The 20,358-nt window shown below is 36.3% G+C and overlaps 2 pseudogenes; both read right to left on the bottom strand.

Annotated features, from left to right (window-relative positions):
- Positions 1 to 374: 374 nt before the first annotated feature.
- On the bottom strand, positions 375 to 15,962 carry LOC140502587 (GTP-binding nuclear protein Ran pseudogene; annotated as a pseudogene).
- A 3,633-nt stretch (positions 15,963 to 19,595) lies between these two features.
- LOC140498535 (large ribosomal subunit protein eL21-like) lies at positions 19,596 to 20,070 on the bottom strand (annotated as a pseudogene).
- Positions 20,071 to 20,358: the final 288 nt, after the last annotated feature.

Below are 20,358 nucleotides of genomic sequence, written 5' to 3'. Positions count from 1 at the left end.
TGTAAACAAGGGATAAGAGCTCACTTGCTTAGATATTTGAAATACAACTTCATTATTACCTAAAGGAAAAAGGAATGGGAATGAGAGTAATAAACAAGATTCACCACTGAATATTGTGATGGAACCTCAGCAGTCTTATATTTGAAACTCAAGGAGAGTCCAAAACAGCTAAATATGCAGGTACAAAATATGAATTATATATTTTTAAACTGCCACATTCACTCCAAAACCCATTCATTTTCTTCAGCATCCCAAAGATTAAGCACATGTTCTGCTAAGCTATATAATAAAGTAGCAAACACACTACACCACTGACATCACAAAACAGTTACCTATAAAACTAGACCTCTAACACTAGGCACTAGCTTCATACCCTACAGGTCATCATCTTCGTTAAAGAGCACAGTTGTATGAGCAATCTGTAAGACCTGCTCATAGTTTTCGGCCATTTCTGGATCCATGACAACCTCTGGAGGTGCAAGAGCAGGCATAGCAGCAAACTCCAAATTAGGGTCTCCAATAAGTTTTCTAACAAGGCAAAGGAAGGGCTTCTCAAAATTGTAGTTATTTTTGATTGAGATGTCATAGTACTGGAGACTCGTCTTCTTACAGAAGACAATTGATTTCACCTCGACTTTTCTGTCCTTAATATGCACTTTGTTGCCACACAATACCATAGCGATATTTTCACATACTCATACCAGATCTCTGTGCCAATTAGGTACATCCTTTTAAGAAACTCTTGATGTTACATCAAATATTATAATGGCACACTGAGGTTGGATGTAATAATCATCTCTCAGACCACTAAATTTCTCTTGGCCAGCTGTATCCAATACATTCAATTTAATAGGTCCTCTGTCAGTAAGGAACATGAGAGGATGGACATCAACACCTAGGGTGGCTACATGTTTCTTCTCAAATTCACTAGTCAAGTGACATTTTACAAATGTGGTTTGCCCAGTACCTCCATCTCCAACTAATATAAGTTTGAACTTCACTTGGGGTTCTCCTCGGTGGCCATGGCACTGATTCCTGAATAACTGTCTCCATCTCCACCTGACTGAATGATGAAAAGATGCCGGAAGAGTGATTCAAAACTGTTGTTGTTTCTTGTATTAAATAAAAACTCCTTTGTTTGGCTTTAAAAGCCTTTCACATTCTGGCCACAACCTATTTTTCCAAACCTCCTTCTGCCTTGCTCCCTCTCCTGAACTCCATAATTGTTTAACTGGCTTACCCTGTGTTCAGCCACCCGTAGAAAACACCTTATTCCATGTCCATTCCATTGCCCTGGGTTTTCCCCATGACTCAGATAAACTTCCTACTTGTTTTTATTCCCTCTCATTGTGTGACTCAGCTTAAGAAACACTTTCTACACAAAACTTTTCCAGATACTTTTACTTATTGATGTGCTCCATCCTTAGCTATATTTATGTGCCTAGCATTTATTCTTAATGTAAGGTGAAGTTCCTTCAAGATATCTCCTTTTGTGTGCAGTTTATTTTGAAAAGGGTCAGAGAAAGAAATTTCATATTAAAAATTGTATCAGTTGATACAAATACAATACAAAGTATTATTTTGTAACATGATAAACATTTTGATAACTGAAAGGAGTACTAAAAGAACTTTGACTTAATTTTTAAAAAAAAAACTCGGATGGCGGAGTGAAAGCAACGACTCACCTAAGCTCCTGGAAAAACTCCTTTGGATATTTCTGGGGGGAGAGTCTGACCAGACTTTGGAGGTGTAGAATCCAGTGGGAGACGGACTTTGACAGATTCGGAGCCCAGGCTGGACTGGAAGGTCCACGGGAGGGATCTGTTCCGCGGGGGTAAGACCCCGGCGCACAGCGCAGCGCGGTCGGCGCGGCAGGGCGGAGGAGACCCAAGGGGCCCGAGAGTGGCGGGCGAGACCAGCGGAGCAGGAGATAAGCCAGGCCGAGCCAACGATATCAGCGCAACAGCCTTTGAAATCTTCAGCCTAAAGACGGGACTTCAGTGGGTCACTACTTGAACATCCAGGAGCTGGGATGCCGGAGTGATCAGTAAGTGCTCTCCCCTCCCCCCCGATGACCGTGAGGGAACCATAAAATTCTTCCCCAGATTGATCCTGGATCAGTGGGAGCAGCAGAAGGGGGCGGGTGGTCTCATAACACCAGAGGCTGGAGAGGTGGCAAAGGGGGATTCTTCCTACCGTGGTGGAGGCTATCTGGAGGGACAGACGACCCAGGGCAGAGAAAAATTCGCACTGAGACCCAAGCAAGCCTCAGCCCGGGAGACGAGCCCCAGGAGGGGCGGGAACACGCATTAGCCTCTAGGCGTGCCCCAGCCCTCCAGGGGAAAAGGGAAGACAATAGGGAAGCTGGGATCACCATCCCCCGGACCTTGCCTTTGCCTCAGGCCAGCTGATGAGATATCCTGAGACCAGACCACACCTCCCACACACCTATCAAGCTAAGCCCAGGGTTGATCTGGGAAACAACAACAACAAAAAAAAGCCTGCTTTTAGCCTAGACAAACATCAACTCAACTTAAAAGATCTGTATCTTCTGACTGAAAGAACCAAAAGCTACAACACTCAGCCAACATCATGAATCGGAAAAAGCAGACGAAAAGTGAAAAAACCATAGAATCTTTCTATGGGGATAAGGACCAAAACACAAACACCAAAGAGGTCAGAGCTGAGACTGTACTTCCATCTGAAACCTCAGATGGGACTATGAATTTCTCGCAAGCACAACTAGATTACCTGGAACGTCTGAAGAAGGATATAAAAGAAAAACTGGCCAATGATTTTAAAACCATAAAAAAAGAATTCACTGATGAGAACATCAATCTGAAAAAGAAAATTGAAGAAATGGAAAAGGAAGTTCAAAAATTAACTGGAGAGAATAACTCCCTAAAAGGAAGAGTTAATCAAACGGAAAAGGAAACTCAAAACCTAATAGGGAAAATTGATCAGATGGAAAAGGAAACCCAAAACCTAACTGGGAAAATTGGTCGAATGGAAAAAGAAGTACAAAAATTAAATGGAGAAAATAGCTCCTTAAAGGGAAAAATTGGCCAGATGGAAAAGGAGATGCGAAAGCTAACTGAAGAAAACAATACGATCAAGATTAGAATTGGGCAAGTAGAAACTAATGACTCAATGAGGCAACAAGAATCAGTCAAACAAAATCTAAAGAATGAAAAGATAGAAGAAAATCTAAAATATTTAATTGGAAAAACAACTGACCTGTAAAATAGATCCAGGAGAGAAAATCTAAGAATTATTGGCCTGCCAGAAACCCATGATGAAGAAAAGAGTCTGGACAATATCTTCCAGGAAATCATCAAGGAAAACTGCCCAGAAGTACTAGACTCAGAGGGCAAAATAGTCATCGAAAGAATCCACCGTTCCCCACCGGAAAGGGATCCCAAACTCAAAACCCCAAGAAATATAGTTGCCAAATTCCAGAGCTATCAAGTGAAGGAGAAAATACTACAAGCAGCCAGAAAGAAACAATTTAAATATCAAGGTCACACAGTCAGGATCACACAGGACCTTGCAGCTTCTACATTAAAAGATCGAAAGAATTGGAACCCAATATTCCGTAAGGCAAAGGAGTTGGGACTCCAACCGAGGATCAACTACCCAGCAAAGTTCAGCATAACATTTCAGGCAAGGAGAAAGTCATTCAACGAAATAAGGGATTTCCAGAGCTTCCTGACCAAAACACCAGAACTCAATAGACAATTTGATCTTCAAATGCAGGTCTCCAGAGAATCATAAAAAGGTAAACAGAGGGGAAAAAACAAAAACAAAAACTTGCAACTCAATTAGGGCAATCTGTTTACCTCCCTGTAAGGGAAGATGATACCTGTTAATCTTGAGAACTGTGCAGCTATTATGATAAAAGGGATATATGTAGAGGGAACGGGCATAAAGTAAATGATGTCATGGCAAAAATATGATTTAAGTATGAGAAGGGAATGTAATAGGAGGTGTGGAAAGGGGGAAGCAGAAAATGGCAAATTATATCACAGGAAGAAGTACAAAACCATAGTAGAGGGAAGGAGGAGAGGGAGATGAGCATTGTTTGAGAGGTACTCTCATCTGATTTGTTCAAAGGAGGGAACAATAACCTTAAGCAGATAATCCTAACTAGCTCTATAGGTAGTAGGAGGGGAAGGGGGAAGAAAGGGGAGGGTGGCTAAAAGGGAGGAAAGAAGCAATAAGAGTAAAGGGGACTAAAAGGGAGGGGGGCTAAAAGAAGGAGGGGAAGGCTGCAGGAGGAGGGGGAGAAAAGTGAATACTATTGAGGAGGGGAAGGGAGACGGGAGAGTTAAAAGCACAAATGGTGGGAAAGAGGGTGGAGGGAAATACACAGATTGTAATCATAACTGTGAATGTGAATGGGATGAACTCTCCCATAAAACGGAGATGGATAGCAGAATGGATTAAAAGCCATAATCCAACAATATGCTGCTTACAAGAAACACATTTGAAACGGGGGGATACACATAGGATAAAGGTCAAAGGATGGAGCAGAATATATTGTGCTTCAGCTCATGTAAGAAAGGCAGGAGTAGCAATCCTAATCTCAGACAAAGCAAAAGCAGAAATAGATCTAATCAAAAGGGATAAGGATGGAAACTATATCCTACTAAAAGGCACCATAGACAATGAAGCAATATCATAACTAAACATGTATGCTCCAAGTGGTATAGCATCCAGATTCTTAGAGGAGAGGTTGGGGGAGTTGAAGGAAGAAATTGATAGCAAAACTATACTAGTGGGGGACCTCAACCTCCCCCTCTCTGAACTAGATAAATCCAACCTTAAAATAAACAAGAAAGAGGTTAAGGAGGTAAATAAAACTCTGGATAAGGTAGATATGATAGATCTTTGGAGAAAATTAAATGGGAATAGAAAGGAATATACCTTTTTCTCAGCGGTACATGGAACATTTACAAAAATTGACCATGTACTAGGACATAAAAATCTCACAATCCAGTGCAGAAAGGTAGAGATAATCAATGCATCCTTTTCAGATCATAATGCATTAAAAATTACATGTAATAAAAGGCCATGGAAAGAGAAACCAAAAATCAATTGGAAACTAAATAATCTAATTCTAAAGAAGGATTGGGTTAAAGAAGAAATCATAGAAACAATCAACAACTTCATTCAAGAGAATGACAATAGTGAGACAACATACCAAAACTTATGGGACACTGCAAAAGCAGTTATTAGGGGAAGTTTTATATCTCTGAATGCTTACATAAATAAAATAGAGAAAGAGGAGATCAATGACTTAGGCTTGCAGTTGAAAAAGCTAGAAAAAGAACAAATTGAAAATCCCCAAGTAAATACCAAATTAGAAATACTGAAAACCAAAGGAGAGATTAATAAAATTGAAATAAAGAAAACTATTGAATTAATAAATAAAACCAATAGTTGGTTTTATGAAAAAACTAATAAAATTGATAAACCTTTGGTTAATCTGATCAAAAAAAAGAAAGAAGAAAACCAAATTACTAACATTAAAAATGAAAGGGGTGAACTCACCTCCAATGAGGAGGAAATTAAAACAATAATTAGAAACTACTTTGCCCAACTTTATGCCCACAAATTCGACAATCTAAACGAGATGGATGAATATTTTAAAAAATACAAATTGCCCAGATTAACAGAAGAGGAAGTTGAATACTTAAACAACCCCATCTCAGAAAAAGAAATTGAACAAGCCATCAATGAACTCCCTAGGAAAAAATCTCCAGGGCCAGATGGATTCACAAGTGAATTCTATCAAACATTTAAAGAACAGTTAATTCCAATACTACATACACTATTCTTGAAAATTGGGGAAGAAGGAGTCCTCCCAAATTCTTTCTATGATACAAATATGGTCTTGATACCCAAACCAGGAAGAGACAAAACAGAGAAAGAAAATTATAGACCAATTTCCCTAATGAATATAGATGCAAAAATTTTAAATAAGATTTTAGCAAAACGAATACAGCATCTTATCACGAGATTAATACATTATGATCAGGTAGGATTCATACCAGGACTACAGGGCTGGTTCAATATTAGGAAAACTATTAGCATTATCGACCACATCAACAACAAAGCTAACAAAAACCACATGATTATCTCAATAGATGCAGAAAAAGCTTTTGACAAAATACAACATCCATTCCTACTAAAAACATTGGAGAACGTAGGAATAAAGGGAACTTTTCATAAAATAATAAGCAGTATCTATCTAAAACCTTCAGCAAGCATTATATGCAATGGGGATAAGCTAGATGCATTCCCAATAAGATCAGGGGTGAAACAAGGTTGTCCATTATCACCACTATTATTCAATATGGTACTAGAAATGTTAGCTGTAGCAATTAGACAAGATAAAGATATTCAAGGAATTAGAATAGCCAAAGAAGAAACTAAGTTATCACTCTTTGCAGATGATATGATGATTTACCTAGAGAATCCCAGAGATTCAAGTAAAAAATTACTTGAATTAATAAACTACTTTGGCAAAGTTGCAGGGTACAAAATAAACCCACACAAATCCTCTGCATTCCTATATATTAGCAACAAAGTTCAACAGCAAGAGATAGAAAGAGAAATCCCATTTAAAGTTAGGGTAGACAGTATAAAATACTTAGGAGTCTACCTGCCAAAACAAACCCAGGGACTATATGAACACAATTACAAGACACTTTTTGCACAAATAAACTCAGATTTAAGTAAGTGGAAAAACATTAGTTGCTCATGGGTAGGCCGTGCTAATATAATAAAAATGACAATTCTACCCAAATTAATATACTTATTTAGTGCCATACCAATTAAACTATCAGACAATTACTTTCTAGAGCTGGATAAAATAATATCAAAATTCATTTGGAAAAACAAAAGGTCCAGAATATCAAAGGGACTAATGAAAAGAAATGCTTGGGAAGGTGGCCTAGCGCTACCAGACCTTAAACTGTACTATAAAGCAGCAATTATCAAAACCACTTGGTATTGGCTAAGAAACAGAGAGGTAGACAAGTGGAATAGACTTGGCACTCAAGATGCAGTAGGCAAGGAATATAGCAACCTTCTGTTTGATAAACCCAAGGACCCCAGCTTCTGGGATAAGAACTCATTGTTTGACAAAAATTGCTGGGAAAACTGGATAACAGTGTGGCGGAAATTAGGCATAGACCCATACCTGACACCGTACACAAGAATAAAGTCCAAATGGGTACATGATTTAGGTATAAAGATTGATACCATGAACAAACTGGAGAAGCAAGGAATAGTGTATTTATCAGATCTATGGAGAAGGGAAGAATTCTTTACTAAAGGAGAGATAGAATGCATTATGAAATGCAAAATGGATAACTTTGAGTACATTAAACTGAGAAGTTTTTGCACAACCAAACCCAATGCAACCAAAATCCGGAGGGATGTAGTAAATTGGGAAAAAATTTTTACAGCTAAGCTCGGGGATAAAGGCCTCATTTCTAGAATATATAGAGAACTGACCCAAATGTATAATCATACAAGTCATTCCCCAATTGATAAATGGTCAAAGGATATGAACAGGCAATTTTCAGAGGAAGAAATTAAAGCTATCTATAATCATATGAAAAAATGCTCTAAATCACTATTGGTTAGAGAGATGCAAATCAAAACAACTCTGAGGTACCACATCACACCTATAAGATTGGCAAACATGACAGAACAAGAAAATGATAAATGCTGGAGAGGATGTGGGAGAGTTGGAACACTAATTCATTGTTGGTGGAGCTGTGAGCGCATCCAACCATTCTGGAGAGCAATTTGGAACTATGCCCAAAGGGCTACAAAAATGTGCATACCCTTTGACCCAGCAATATCGCTACTAGGACTATATCCCCAAGAGATCATAAAAATGGGAAAGGGTCCCACATGTACAAAAATATTTATAGCAGCACTCTATGTAGTTGCCAAAAACTGGAAGTCAAGGGGATGTCCATCAATTGGGGAATGGCTGAATAAATTATGGTATATGAATGTAATGGAGTACTATTGTGCCATAAGAAATGATGAACAAGAAGACTTCAGAGAGGCCTGGAAGGACTTATATGACCTGATGCTGAGTGAAAGGAGCAGAACCAGGAGAACTTTATGCACAGCAACAACCACAGTGTGTGAGAGTTTTTTCTGGTAGACTTAGATTTTTGTAATAACACAAGAACTTCTGAGAAAAAAAAAAAAAAATCCCAATGGTGGTCCTCAAGGCAAAATGCCTTCCACACTCAGAGAGAGAAATATGGAAGTCACTCACATAATGTAGCAGATCATGTTTGTGTATGTGTATCTGTTTGTGTATCATGTTCTGATTTGTTATACGGATTCTTTCATTTATCTTAGTCTGACTACATAGCATGACTATAGTGAAAATATACTCAATAGGAAAGTATATGTAGAATCTATACAGAATTGTATGCAGTCGTGGGGAGGGAGGGAGGTAGTGGGGGGTGGGTGGGGAGGGATAAAATCGCAATTGTATGGCAGTGATTGTTAAACATTAAAAAAATAAAAAAATTAATAAAAAAAAAAAAAATTTTTAAAAAAAACTCCCCAATATACATATGAAGAAACAGGGTTTTCTATCAGAATCAGAACAGTTTAGGACTTACAATGAACTGTGGATCAGTATAAAGGGAAAAAACACCTTGTTTAAAATGTGAAGTGATATCTCTTTTTTATAATCAATTTGATGGTTTAAATCAGTGGCGTCAAGTTCAAATAGTAACAGGGGCCAATACACTTGAACTGTGGGGGCAGAGGCAAGATGAAGGAATAGAAGGATAACCTGTAAAACCTTTCCCCCCAAAGCCCATAAAATACCTGTAAAAATGACTCTAAACAAATTCGAGAGCTACAGAAGCCACAAAACAACAGAGTGAAAGAAATTTCCAGCCCAAGATAGCCTGGAAGGCCAACAGGAAAGGTCAATTGCACTGGGGACACCTGAAGCAGAGCCCAGTCTTGACTCTGTCATGGCAGGGACAGTAATGGAGCAGGCTGCAGTGTGGAATCCCCAGCAGAAGCTACAGCTCCCAGGTTACTCAACCCACAAACATCAAAGGCAACTTCAAAGGTCAGTGAGATAGCTCTTTCACTTGGGTAAGAAGGGAACGCAGTGTAGCCCCAGTCCCTGGTGTCAGCATCCACTTTTGTAGCCCTTGGCCTAAAGACTCTGGGGGAATCAAGCTGATGATCTGAGTCTCAGTCCTGAATGGCAGCCCTGGGCTGAGGAGAAGCGCTGACTGGTAGAGGTTATGCACAGGACATTCTGCTCACAGATCCTAGACAGAAGAGTACTCATTGTTGCTCCCAGACCAAACTGTAGGCCAGGAGAGGAGTAATCTCCTTTCCCTTAATTGTGCTACCTTAGAGGAACTGAGAACTTACACGTCCCTAGAGTACACCCTACTCTTGACAAAGGACTCACAATTCAAGTGGCTGGCTGGAAAAATGCCCAAAAAAGGGAAAAAATAAGACTATAGAAGGTTATTTTCTGGGTGAACAGGTATTTTCTTCCATCCTATTGGGAGAAGAAGAATAATGCATACCATCAGAGCAAGTCATAAAATTCAAGGCTTCTGCATTTGAAACATCCAAAATAAATATGCAATGGTCTCAAGCCATGGAAGAGCTCAAAAAGCATTTTGAAAATCAAGTAAGAGAGGTAGAGGAAAAATTGGGAAGAGAAATGAGAGTGGTGCAAGAAAATCATGAAAAGTGTCAGCATGTAGCCAAAAGAGACCCCAAAAAATGCTGAGGAAAATAACATCTTTCAAAATAGACTAACTCAAATGGGAAAAGAGGTCCCAAAAACCAATGAAGAGAAGAATGCTTTAAAGAGCCAGAATTAGCCAAATGGAAAAGGAGGTTCAAAAGTTCACTGAAGAAAATAGTTCTTTAAAAATTACAATGAAACAGATGGAAGATAATGACTTTATGAGAAACCAAGAAATTGTAAAATAAAACCAAAAGAATGAAAAAATAGATGACAGTGTGAAATATCTAATTGGAAAAACAACTGACCTGGAAAATATATCAGGAGAGACAATTTAAAAATTATGGGACTACCTGAAAGCCATGATCATAAAAAGAGCCTAAGCATCATCTTTCATGAAATTATCAAGGAAAACTGCCCTGACATTCTAGAACAAGAGGGCAAAATAAATATTGAAAGAATCCACTAATCATCTCCTAAAAGGGACCTGAAAAGAAAAACTCCTAAGAATATTGCAGCCAAATTTCAGAGTTCTCAGGTCAAGGAGAAAATATTGCAACCAGCCAGAAAGAAACAATTTAAGTATTCTGGAAATGCAATCAGCATAACATGATATCTAGCAGCTTCTATGTTAGGGATTGAAGGGCTTGGAATGTAATATTTCAGAAGTCAAAGGAACTAGGATTAAAACCAAGAATCACCTACCCAGAAAAACTGAGTATAATATTTCAGGGTAAAAAAAGGTCATTCAATGAAATAGAGGACTTTCAAGCATTCCTGATGAAAAGACTAAAGCTGAATAGAAAATTTGACTTTCAAACACAAGAATCAAGAGAAGCATGAAAAGGTAAACAAGAAAGAGAAATTATAAGGGACTTACTAAATTTGAACTGTTTACATTCCTACATGGAAAGCTAATATTTGTAACTCTTGAAATTATTCTCAGTATTTGGGTAGTTGGAGGGATTATATATACATACATACATACATACATACATATATATATATATACATGTATGTATATATATGGAGAGAGAGACAGAGACAGAGAAAGGGCACAGAGTGAGTTGAATAGGAAGGGATGATGTCTGAGAAAATGAAATTAAAGGGTGAGAAAGGAATATATTGGGAGGAGAGAGAGACATGGAATGGGACAAATTATCTTTCATAAAAGATGCAAGAAAAAAACTTATTCAATAGAGGGGCAAAGTGGGGAAGTGAGGGGGAAAAAGTGAAGCTTACTCTCTTCACATTTGGCTTACAGAGGGAATAACATGCACACTCAATTTAGTATGGCAATTTATCTTACACTATAGGAAAGTAGGGGAGAAAGGGTTTCAATTTGAGTGACTTTCCTAGAAATCAGAAATAGACATTGACAATATTTTCCCTTAACTATTTATCCTAGAGAGTAGGGAAGCTATTATCAACCATCCTGTCATGAACATTATCTTAAGCAACTGAAAATTTAATAGATGAAAAGTAAGAAAAAGACAGTTCAATTTTTGCCACCTACTGCCATTTTTAAGGAAAGAAATGTTGGTAAGCAATGTGAAGGTGGGGAATTATTGTGAAAGAAAATGTAGCCTGTAGTTATTAATATTATGGCAATTATTAACATTATGTTTCTTGTTATTATTTTGCATAAAATATATTATTACATGTTGTTTCATCTCCAAGTGAAACCTTTATTCATAAAGTGTAATGGCAGAAAATTTTAAAAATTAAAAAAATTTAGGAAAAAGCCACACTTACAAAATACCTCTCATTTATCCATTTTGGCTGAAGTGCAAAGATGAAAATGAAGAGCAATGGATGATTGGCTGTTGCAACAAATGAAAACAGTAACGATTAATAAATTTTTGAATTATTTTTGCTTCAATTTTGGCCTTTACTAATCAATTTATATATAGTTTATTTAGCTAAAATAAAGAATGGTATCCACCTCTAGGGTGGGGGAGAAGAGAAGGAATGTGTGTGTGTGTGTGTGTGTGTGTGTGTGTGTGTGTGTATATACACACACATATATATATTTAAAGTACATGATAATTTTGCTGTATATTTGAAAGAAGTAGTAAGTTGAGCATAGTAGATTTGCAGTTATATGAACAATCATATTTTTTGTCCTATGGTATGGAAAGATCCCTTTTAATTCATAAACTAAAAATTAAGTTAAATTGAGTTTAAAAAAAAGTACCTATTATGCTTTTAAAAAATATCCTCAGGTACTCTATAAATGTTTTCCTAATCAGACCTAATGAAATTAATTCTTTGGCAGCTTTTTGGGGGGAGGGGTGATTTAATAGTACTTTCCCCCACTTACACATCAAGACAATTCTTCTCATTTGTTTTACAAGATTTTGAGTTCTATTTTTCCCACCCTCCCTCTACTCCTCTCTTCTGAAAATGATAGATAATTTTGCATAAGTTATTTATGGTCTATCATGTAAGACACATTTTCATATTAGTCACAGTTTGGAAAGAAGAAACAGATCAAAAGAAAAAAACACAAAAAAGGAATAAAATGAAAAAATATGCTTTGATTTACATTCAAACTACATCAACTTTTTTTTTATCTGAGAAAAACTGAGTCGTTCATAGTTAATCATCACACAATGTTGCTGATTCTGTGTACAAAGTTTTCTTGTTTCTGCTCATTTTACTTTTCATCAGTTCATCCAAATCTTTCCAAGTTTTTCTGAAATGTGCTTTTTTATCATCTCATATACTCAATATTATTCCATCACATTAATATACCGTGGCCATTCCTCAACTGATGGGTATCTCCCCTCCCTGAAATTCCAATACTTTACCACCACAGGAAAGACTGTTATAAATATTTTTGTACATATAGGTCCTCTTCTTTTTTTAAAAATCTTTTTTTTTGAGATAAAGATCTTATAGTAGCATTACTAGGTCAAAGGGTATGCATGGTTCACATGAGTTCCATGTAAACAATGTATTGTAGGATCCTGATTTTTAATTCACTTTACTATTCACCTTTGTTTTATGGGAGAGTTCCTTCCATTCAAATTCACAGTTATGATTATTAGCTGTGTATTTCCCTCTATCCTATTTTTCTTCCTGTTTGTTCTCTTTCTCCTTTCACCCTTTCCCTCATCACTATTTTGTTTCTGTTTAACCTTACCCTGATTTGCCCTCTCTTGTGTCAGCCTCCCACTTTTATTAGTTTTCCTTGTAGGATAAAATAAATTTCTATACTCAACTGATTGTATATATCATTCCCTCTTTGATGCAATATTAATGAGGGTAAGGTTCAAGTGATACCCATCATTCACCCTTCCATCTTCCTCTACATTATAATGGGATTTTTCTCACCTTTTCATGTGAAATAATTTACTTTTGCCTTCGTTCTGCAGCCACTAACTCCTCTTTCTCATCCCTTAATTTTTATGCCATTTCCTCAAATTCACCTTATACCTGTAACCTCTATGTATATTTCTTCTAGCTGTACTATTAGTGATATATTTTTAAAGAATTGCAAGGATACAACCAAACCCAATGCAACCAAAATCCGGAGGGATGTAGTAAATTGGGAAAGAATTTTTACAGCTAAGCTCGGGGATAAAGGCCTCATTTCTAGAATATATAGAGAACTGACCCATATGTATAATCATACAAGTCATTCCCCAATTGATAAATGGTCAAAGGATATGAACAGGCAATTTTCAGAAGAAGAAATTAAAGCTATCTATAATCATATGAAAAAATGCTCTAAATCACTATTGGTTAGAGAGATGCAAATCAAAACAACTCTGAGGTACCACATCACACCTATAAGATTGGCAAACATGACAGAACAAGAAAATGATAAATGCTGGAGAGGATGTGGGAGAGTTGGAACACTATTTCATTGTTGGTGGAGCTGCGAGCGCATCCAACCATTCTGGAGAGCAATTTGGAACTATGCCCAAAGGGCTACAAAAATGTGCATACCCTTTGACCCAGCAATATCGCTACTAGGACTATATCCCCAAGAGATCATAAAAATGGGAAAGGGTCCCACATGTACAAAAATATTTATAGCAGCACTCTATGTAGTTGCCAAAAACTGGAAGTCAAGGGGATGTCCATCAATTGGGGAATGGCTGAATAAATTATGGTATATGAATGTAATGGAGTACTATTGTGCCATAAGAAATGATGAACAAGAAGACTTCAGAGAGGCCTGGGAGGACTTATATGACCTGATGCTGAGTGAAAGGTGCAGAACCAGGAGAACTTTATGCACAGCAACGACCACAGTGTGTGAGAGTTTTTTCTGGTAGACTTAGATTTTTGTAATAACACAAGAACTTCTTACAAAAAAAAAAAAAATCCCAATGGTGGTTCTCAAGGCAAAATGCCTTCCACACTCAGAGAGAGAAATATGGAAGTCACTCACATAATGTAACAGATCATGTTTGTGTATGTGTATGTGTTTGTGTATCATGTTCTGATTTGTTATACGATTTCTTTCATGTATCTTAGTCTGACTACATAGCATGACTATAGTGAAAATATACTCAATAGGAAAGTATATGTAGAATCTATACAGAATTGTATGCAGTCGTGGGGAGGGAAGGGGGGAGTGGGGGGTGGGTGGGGGGGATAAAATCACAATTGTATGGCAGTGATTGTTAAATATTAAAAAATAAAAAAAAATAAAAAAAAAAAGAATTGCAAGGATAATATTCCCATGTAGGGATGTAAACAATTCAGCTTTATTGAATCCCTTATGTTACCTTTCCACTTTTTACCTGTTTATGCTTCTCTTGGATCTTGATATTAGAGATCTTTTGGCTTAATTCTGGTATTCCTATGAAAGGTTAAAATCCTTCTTTTTTGTGGAATGACCATTTTTCACCTTAATATACTTTGCTTAATTTCACTAGGTTAATGGTTATTGGCTGTAGTCCTAGCTCTTCCTGGCCAGAATATTATGTTCCATGACCTCCCATCTTTTAATATTTCAGATTTTAAATCTGATGTAATCCTTATTGTGACTCCTTGTTATTTGAATTTCTTCTTTTACTTACAGTATGTTTACCTTGATCCAATAGTTCTGAAATTTGGGTATGACGTTCTTTGCAGTTTTTTTTTATTTTTAATAGATCTCTTTCCTGAAGTGTTCAGCAGATTCTTTCAATGTCTATTTCTCTTTATGGTTCCAGGACTTTAAGACAGTTTTCTTTCATAATTTCTAGAAAGATGCTGTCCAGGTCCTCCTTTTGATTATGGCTTTCAGTTAGTTCAATGATTCTGATATTGTCTCTTCTGAATCTATTTCCCAGTTCAGTTTTTGTTTTTTGTTTGTTTGTTTCTGTGATGTATTTAATACTTTCTGCTATTTTTTTCATTCTTCTGAATTTGATTTATTCTTGATGTCTCATATAGTAGTTAGCTTCCACTAACCCAATCTTAACTTTAAAAGAGTTTTCTACAATTATCATTTGTATTTTCTTTTCTAGTTGGCCAATTGTAATTTTTAAGTAGTTGTTTTCTTTTTCCAAGCTATTGACTCTTTCATCCATAATTCTCTTGTATCATTCTTATTTATTTTCCCAATTTAGCTTTTGCCTCTCTTATATGATTTTTAAACTCCTATTTGAACTCGTCTGTTATTTCTTTCTGGGTTTGAGACCACTGTCTGTGTTTTTTGGAGGGTAGCTTTGCCCATAGGTGTTTTGACATTATTGCTCTCATTTGAGTTCATGTCTTAGGCCTTCTTGTCACCACAATAATTTTCTATTGCCAAATCCTTTTTTTTTGTTTGTTTTCCCCCATTTTTTGACCCTTTCCCTTTTTTTTTTAAATTTGAGGTCTGCTTCTAGGGTGGAAGGAGCACTGTCTCTGGCTTCTTGTACTAGTGTCTGTGGGACTGGTTTTTTTTTTACCAAGTACTGCATTGATGTTATCCTTAGGGCCACAGGAGACCCAGTTGTCTGGTGCTGAGGTGAGGTGATGGGATGGGGGTTGGCTGATACTTTTGGAGGCAGTGGGGTTGTGATAGCTTACCTGGTACTGAGCGAGGTCTTGATGCAAGTGTCCGACATGTGATGAATCTGGTAGTGTGTTTCTGTGTATCCTTTGTGCTAAACTGAAACACATGGCTCTCTGGCTTTGGAAGTTGCCTGTGTGTCCAGGGCAATGCTGAAGAATGTGACAGTTCTTGGAATTGTTGTCTGTCCATCCCCCTGGTTATACTGAGGCACATGGTGGGGTCCTGGTGTTGGTGTTTGCCTGTTCCACCACATTGGAACTCAGGATCTACCACTTATTTGCTGAGGTGGGGCTTGCTGCTAGCCTGTTGGTATTGTTCTTCTCTGGGACTGTGCTCCACTTTTACCTGAATGAGACGGATCTTTCCCAGAGATATTTCAAGTTTTTAGATCCAAAGATTGTTTTACCCTGATTAGTCTGATATTTTAAAGAGATGCAGATCATGCTATTTAATTGATCAACTTTCCCTGAGTCTGTCTACCCTGTGAATAACTACTATTTCTCTGCCCAAGTGCAGTCAACATGTGGGTACCACGATGGGCAATGGATATTTTTGTTGAACAGCAATCTCTGATTTGGGGGAGGGGGAATGGAGAGACATTGCTATTCTGGTCTGTAATCACCAATTTTTTTTTTAAAGTGACAGTAATGAAATTGATTTCATTAATAAAAATGGAAAGTATCCTTAAATATGGAAATAGCAAGCCGAGTTTTAGAAAGAACTTGTGGAACACACAGAAAACTAGTAAATAAAGTTTCATTGTCAATGATTGACAGCATCTGAAATTTGTGTGAATGCTTCCAATTCTCAACTTGATAGTAAAGTTCTTAAATTGAAGCAACTACTTACCCTTTGATAGTAGGAATAAAAGACTTTTTCCTCCTCCAGAGATAACCCCAAACTCCTCAAAACAGAACCTGAGCTGCTTATAAACCAATGCAATACCCAATTTCACAGAAAGTTATTTTCAAAGGATTGCATTGACTTTTGTGTATGATCAAATAGTATTATTGACAATATCTATTCTACAAAAATTATATGTTTCAGTGAACATCAGAGTAATTAACAAAGTTGAAACTCATGCTATTTCTTTGAATGTCATTTAAATATAAGTTGTTTGTCCAGAAGTTGATTCAAATCATTAAAAAAGGAAAGACAAAACAAAACTAAAGCTTCTCAAGTATTTTCTTACCTTTAGCTAGTAAGTAGTTATGCCTTACAAACTATGGAGCCTGCGTAAGGAAATACCAGTAAATATTATTTGATAAGTGCTAAAGAATGAAGAAAGATAAAAATCTGTCTATAAATGTGCTTTTGAAAATGTGCAAGATCACAATAAAGATTTTCCTTCCCTCAGTTATATAAAGGAATGAAAGTTATGCCAAACAGTCTTTGATTGTATGAAGTAAAATCCATAAGCTCTACTCTCAGACCCCCAGGTTAGAGAGAAGAAAGGGTGGTATATAGCTGAGTAAAGAATCCCTCCAGGTGTTGTTGTTTAGATGGTAATGGTGCAATCTGTCTTCCCACTCTAAATGAGAGATAAATGAATGACTCCACAGAACAATGATTATGTCCTGCAGTGATGACCAGGAGGATGCATATGAAAGTGAACTTGAAGACATCACCACACCATTACTATTTTGTATTTGAAATGATGTGGTTTCTTTTTAAAAGAAGTAAGGGTTAAAATGAATATTTTACTATGAATATTTTGAAACATGGAAAATTAAATTGAAAAGAAAGAATTTCCTTTAAAGTCTTTTATAAACTAGTTAATGTAATGCGGAACTCATGATATTTCTCAACATTTTAAGTATCAAAATAAATAATTAATTAATGAATTAATGAATAAGAAGCTAAAGGAATCTTTTTGTTTCTTTGACTTTTAATTAATTAATGGAAGCTAGTTCCCACATCTAGTCTAACTTCTATGTTATGACATGGGAAATCTCATGTCACAGCTGACATCATTACCATCAAGGCATCAGAACTACTCAGGAGCCTATTATTTTAACCTTTATATGTGTATTAAAATCAAATAAATATATACATAACTTCAGCTTCTCACTTTTTGACTAATTGCTTTTCTGCACATTCTCAAGGAATAGCTCTGAGTATAAAAGAATCTATCAACATAATATAGATGCATACAAATAACTCACAATTCAAACATAAAAATTTCCTTACCTAGTTTTTTTGATGTATTTAGAATTTTTTAAAAGTCTAATATATTATTAGGATGTGCTTGAACAGGAATGTTAAGTATCTTTCCAAATCCCAAATCATTGCATCTTGGTTTATGACCTGTCTTTATCATGGTTATCTTCCACTCCTAAAATCAAATGATTCTACTACTGATTTTCTGTTTCCCTTTCTATAACTATCAATGCTAGTGGTGTATGACTGGAATGGCAAGCAAAGTAGGATATTTTGTTCTTTATTTTAGTAAAATCAAGTGCCTCTGATTGAAAAATGTGCTTAAAGAACATCTTCCTAATCCATTAATGGGCCTGGGAAGATTTGTAGGAAAGCCCACACCTTTTTGTAAAGAGACACTGGTTCTCAAGGATTATGATGCTCTCTGGCATTAGAAAATGTATAAATACACTCATGGTGAGGTTTTATTTGGGGACTTAGTTTTTGGAAGAAGCTTTATGTGCCAGGTGAGACTCTGGAAAGCTGCTAAGGAGCTCTCTGGCTTTGAAACCCCAAATATTTGTGCTTCTCTCTCTGGTAACTATTTATATATGGTCAGGCAATTGCATTTGTCTGTAGATTTGTGATGTATGTATTGCTTACCGCCAGACAGTTTGAAAGTGCTATCTGTTGATTTAGATTTCTCTGTATTTTTCTCTGAAGTTCAGGGTGCTTTTTCCTCTGAACTAAGTGAATGATACATGTGCTTGATTAAAGTAATTGTTGACTCCTCCAAAGTTACCTTTCCTTTTATAAATGCAGATCTAAGAATCCGTGATAGCAGACCTCCTCTGTGTATGTCAAGGTGCTTACTGTTACAATGATATATTGATGTTTCATGTTTCAACTCTTTCCCAAGGATTATCTATAATTTTTTTTGTGTGTGTTGTAAGCATGTTTGGTAAGTGACACAAAGAAAGACAGAAAAATGTCTACTCTTGAGGAAGTCATAGTCTAATGTTAATCCATTTGTGACTTATTCAACTATGCTTCCTGTGACTGAGGTGTTTAAATTCTCTATTTCATTCTTTGGTAATTGGGGTATCACATTTTTGTAGATATTACATCAATCAATAAGGGCTAGTAGTGTTGCTAATATAGGCTTCTGTATAGTAAGTTCTGAAAGTTATATTTTCTTTTCTGTTATCGTTATGCCTTGATTTTGTGAAATTTAAATTTCTCTCTCTCTACATCAAAACTATAACAATTTTATTAGTTTTTTTCAAAGAACTAGATTTTAACTTTATGAGTTTTATACTCTTTATTTTCCTTTTAATCTCTTTTTTTATCTGTTCTGATCAATTCATTATTCAGCTTGTCTTGATTAAATTTCATTCATCTCTAACTTTTGCTTGTGTTATATGTACTAATTCCATTTTATTTCAGTAAAGTCAGTGAAGAATGTGATTTCTATTTCTTCTGTTTTAAAATTATAAATTATTTGTGCTATAGTCTATGGGTATTTTTTTTTTTGTAAAAATAATCTGTAGTAAAGTTTGTGAGCTACATTTTTAATCCAGTTTTCTCCTTGGAGTTTCAGTCTACCAGTCTTTCAATTTCCAATCTATTATTTCTATTGTTCCCCTACATAATCCAAGATTTAAAAAAAAAATTTGCAATCATTTATGCCATGAATTTGTAGGGGATTGCTTCCAACACCTCAGATTCCTTGCCATTGATTCTCACAAAGTATACTTCTTTGGGTGGAGTAGGTTGGTGTTGCATATGAAGTAAAGTGCCTTTTTCTTTGACTTTTTTCTTCTTCTGGTCATTTTCTTTTACTTGCTTCAGGAAGCCATCACTGTTTGTAGCATACTTAATATGCTCAACATGCACACTAGAATCTTGCCCTTAACCTGTTTGCTTACAATATTGCCTATATATATTGCTATATAATAATATTATAGACCCATCCAATCTTGCCATGGTAACATTTGTGGGATATCCCTTGCTAGACTGTACCCATTCCCTTGATATCTACAATATCATCTTTCTTGTAAATTTGCATATATGTAGCCAAAGGGACAACACCATGTTTTCAAAAGGGCCTAGAAAACATGTATTTTGTGTCCCTCTCCTTTTTTCCTTTTGTGTTCATTATTTTGATAAGTCACTGGAATATGGTGGAGCCAGTGGCACATTATTGTATCTGCTTTTAAACAATACTCTGATACTTTCCAGTTTCACTGTTGCATTGACTGTAATAGCTGATTTGCCATGAACCTTATTTTGAAAATTATAAAGATCTGGCTCTGTAGTCTGCCAGAGTAAAATCTGAGGGCAGAATGTTGGTTCCTCCTGGTTTTTCAAACCCCTTTCCCTCACACATGAAAAATCTTTTCCAATTATTCAATGGCTCTGTGCTGTACTCTCACCCACCGACATA

The sequence above is a fragment of the Notamacropus eugenii genome, chromosome 4 (genome assembly GCF_028372415.1).
Source record: "Notamacropus eugenii isolate mMacEug1 chromosome 4, mMacEug1.pri_v2, whole genome shotgun sequence".
Taxonomy (NCBI): Eukaryota; Metazoa; Chordata; class Mammalia; order Diprotodontia; family Macropodidae; genus Notamacropus; species Notamacropus eugenii.
Note: the sequence above shows the minus strand (reverse complement) of the source record. Positions and strands in the feature narration are given on the sequence as shown.